This window comes from Physeter macrocephalus, unplaced genomic scaffold, assembly GCF_002837175.3.
Source record: "Physeter macrocephalus isolate SW-GA unplaced genomic scaffold, ASM283717v5 random_974, whole genome shotgun sequence".
Taxonomy (NCBI): domain Eukaryota; kingdom Metazoa; phylum Chordata; class Mammalia; order Artiodactyla; family Physeteridae; genus Physeter; species Physeter macrocephalus.
Genome location: NW_021146341.1, coordinates 17,265 through 21,393, shown reverse-complemented (window position 1 = coordinate 21,393; position 4,129 = coordinate 17,265).

Genomic DNA, 4,129 nt, shown 5'->3' with positions numbered 1-4,129 from the left:
TGGCCTCCTGCTTGTGATTAACCAAACTGCTGGCCTTGAGCCTGAATTCCTAATTCGTACTTGAAGCCAAGGACTAAGCTAAGCCTAAATCTAAAGTCCAGTTACAGCCACTGCTACTCAACTTTTTAGGGAATGACCACGGAATTGGAGAGCAAAGTGGCCTGAAAACACGCTTCCAGGCCAGAAGGCACTACTCCTTCCAGTCAGGAGCCACACCACAGCCCTGACTCCACCTCTGAAACGTCCACTTCAAGGCCACACCAGACACTGTTTTGCCTCCTTCTTCTAGATCTGTCTTGAGTCAGGGAAGGAGACAGATGTTTAGCAACCACCTGTTTGTGGCAAGATCCAAAGCTAAGTGTCCAAGGTGAAAAGAATGTGGTCAGAGGGCTCTCTCACATGCCCCAAGTCCCAAACGCCACGTGTGTCAGCTTCCAAAAAAACACGAAACAAACTATCCAGTAACCAGCACCTAAAGCCACTCATAATAAAAGGGCAGGATCTGAACACCCTGAATACTTACAGTTAGAACTTTGCAACTCTTTTGTTACTCTATTTCCCACCACCAGATGTTCACAAGGACTAAGGACACAGAACCCAAGACGTACTAATGCTAAGGGATTCACAGCATGGCATCAGCAATGGCACAGCTCGCCCACCTCCGAGCAGCCCTGCAAACCGCAATGTCTGGGGTAAACATGAGCTAGAGAAAAACAGCTTTCCATCAAAGTTTATATAAACTCCTCAGTTGAAGGGAATTCCCTGGCGGTCCAGTGGTTAGGACTCTGCGCTTCCATTGCAGGGGGCACGTGTTCGATCCCTGGTCAGGGAACTAAGATCCCGGCAAGCCCCGCGGCACGGCCAAAAATAAAAAATAAAACCATAAACTCCTCAATGGAAAAAATGTTAAAACCCTAACTTCTCCATAAAATGTTCTCTTTCTAATTTGATGATGTAACATTATCTGAAGTTCAGGTTCTTTGGAGATGGCTTGTTATTTTACCATTTGTTATTTTACCATTCTGCAAAAACTATTATCCTCTATTTTTTATTGAACCTGAGCTATATATTTATTATTTGCCATATAGACCAGTTCAATCTGTAATAGCTTAAACTACTATGGATGGTGTGTAAATCAAACAGAAAAGGGACAGCGCGGTGGTAGATGCTTCCCTAACCGCCTTACCTTTTTTTAATATACACTTACTCCTGCACTCGGTTCATAAAACTGAGAGGCTGCTGACTTAGCCTTCTGTTTAACCGACCAGTTTTAACTATCTTTTTTTTTTTTTTAATTTTCTGCTTTTAAAAGTATCCTAAGTCCGATGTGGAAAACCTGGAAATCACAGCAGCTGCCTCTAAGGAGCAGCTCACCGTCACTCAAGAGTCGCTCCGTCCTATCGACAGTGTTGGCGGTGGGAGTGCGAGCGTCACTCGACCCTCCCCGGCGCTCCAGCTCCACAGTTCTTGCCCCCGACCCCTCCCTGTTCCACAGCCTGGCCTAAGTCTCCAGTCGCAGAAGGGAACCCAGCGACCTTCTTCACTTCCATTCTGTACAAATACACGGAGCTCCCTACACGGAGCTCCCAGTAATCAGCACGATTTATGGGTTCTGCGACTAAGCGCACTGGCGGGAGGAAAGCTGCGCTTCTGCAAACAACTCACGACAGACAAAACTCGCAGCAGACTTTTCCGCCCCAGAGCGTGAGTCCCTATTTCTAACAATTTTTCCATGTGCAAACTCCTGATACACCAAAAGAAGCAGGTAGGTCTTAGAGCTTCGGCATAGTGGGGGGATGTTATTCAGAGCTCATCCCGTGCAGTAACTGGACGCCAGCAGCCGTCCAGAGGACGGGCCCGGCAGCCCCGCGACCCCAGCCGATCTCCCGCAGGCCACCTGAGCCAAGGTCCCGGAGCGCCAAAGTAGACGCGGCCCGCCGGAGGGCCTGGCTCTGCCGGACCCGCCCCGCGCTCCAGGGTCTCAGGAGAAGCGAGGTCCCGCCGGACTTCCCGAGGGGCCCCTAGGCCCGGAGGCGGAGAGAGACGCGGGCCCCCCGCACTTGGTCCCTACCAACCCAACCTTGTGCGCCCCCTGATGCGCGATCACGCCCCGCGGCCGGCTCACCTGGGCGGGGGGGCGTCTCCGGTTCCGCCTGCACGCGTACAGGCCAAGGGCGCGGGCGGGCGCTCTTCTCCCACCCGCGTCCTGCAGCCGCTCTTTGTGTCTGGAGGCCCCCGCGCCGCGCTCCTCCCGGCCTGCAGGCGCCGAGGCTGCGGCAGGCGCGGGACGCGGAGTGCCGAACCCGGGGCGGAGCCGAGGGGAGGGGCAAGAGGAGGCGGGGCCTGAACCAGGCGCGGGGCCGAACTCAGGGGCGGGGCCGAAGAGGAGAGGCGGTAGAGTGGGCGGGGCAAAGACGACGCGGTACCCTCCGTTGCAGGGACAAAACCAGGGTCGGGGCAGGAGCGGGTGGGGCCGACAGAGGAGGGGCCATCTTATGGGTGTTGGAGGGGCGTGGTCTGTGCTGAGTGGGTGGGGCCTGGTGGGCGGGTCCGGAGTGGTGGGGCCTCTTCGGAAATGACGGGTAGGGATGCGAACGCCGGCTGGGGCTGCCCCGCCGCCCTGGGGCATCTCGGAAAAGTTTAGAGCCTCAGGGAATGAACCCAGGGGCTGACCTTAGTGATCTCTGTGAGCCATGCACCACTGTTCACAGGTGTCGGTCTAGCATCCTCTTTTGGAAACAAGCCAAGGAGGCCAGCCAGGCAACACCCCAAATCGCAGTTGAGGAAACCAGAAGACATAAAACTTTCGGTTATTGTTTTTCCATCATGTATTCAATCCATAAATATTTACTGAGCACCTACTAGTGCCAAGCATTGTCCTAGGGGCTGAGAATATAGCAGTGACGATGGGGGGAGGGCGTTAGCAAAAACAATCCCTGCCCCTCGTGGAGTTTACACGCTAGAAGACAACTGAAAAACTTAAGGGAAATATACAAAAACGTCAGATAGTTGTAAATGCTAAGGAGAAGCAAAGTAGGAGAGGAGCTTAAGGAGTGCAGGAGGTTGGCCAGCAAAGGTCAGCGGGAAGGTCAAAAGGCCAGAAGAAGTGAGGGAAGGAGACAACTCTAGGGGACCAGCTGGTTACACCTTCCTGGGTCTTTATAGTCTGTCACTCTGGTTTTCTCTCTTTCTCTCTTAAAGCCACAAACATCCAACTGCCAACTGGATATTCTACTTGCGTGCCCCCTACACAGTTTAAACGCAACCAGTCAACAGGTCTCAAACTGAAATATTTATCTTTGCCTTAAACATGCTCCTTCTTATGGTTCCCCATGTTGATGAAGGTCACAGCCATTCCATCACCTCCTCACATTTACTCGGTTGCCGGGTCCTATAGATTTCTGTGTCCTCCCTCTCAAATCCCAGCCACACCACCCCGTGTCAGGCCCTTGGGTCCCCTCCCAGGACCACAGCAGGAGGATTGCTAAAGCTTTTAGGACCACTGTCTGCACTTTGTGCGTGCCACCTCCATACAGTGGCCAGATGTACTTTCTAAAACTTACACCTGTGTTGTCCCTCTCCTGCCTAAAGCCCTGCAAGTTCTCCTGCTGAAATTATTCTTCTAGACTTGGCCCTGTCACCTTTCCAGTGTTACCGCCCAGCTCACACAGCCTTCAAGCAGCGGGGCCTTCCCGGTTCTCTGTGAATGAGGCAGACCCTGGGCGTTGCAGACGCCCTGGTAACCTCTGGGCCAGTTTTCAGCATTCAACCCAGAAATTCCCCCACCTGTGTTTGCCCCTTTCCTCTTTCCTGGACACCCATGCTCACTTCCAGACTTGTATCACCCTTTACTTTGATAATCTCTACATCAATTTGCTCTTTTGGCAGTTTCTGAGCTCCTGTGGGCAAGAGTCATCTTTTTTTCTCTGCCTGCCGCCGGTGCCTAGAATCCAGCAAGCGTTGTTTGCTTTGCTAAGGATAGAGTGGGCTATTCTGACACCGTCCCTCTTTGACCTTGTTAGTGATGCTCCTCCGACTCTCTGCTCCTTCCTCCCACTGCTGATGTGGAAGGGGAAGACTTAGTAACATGATAATACATCAATATGATGAAATAAGCTGTAATCTAGCA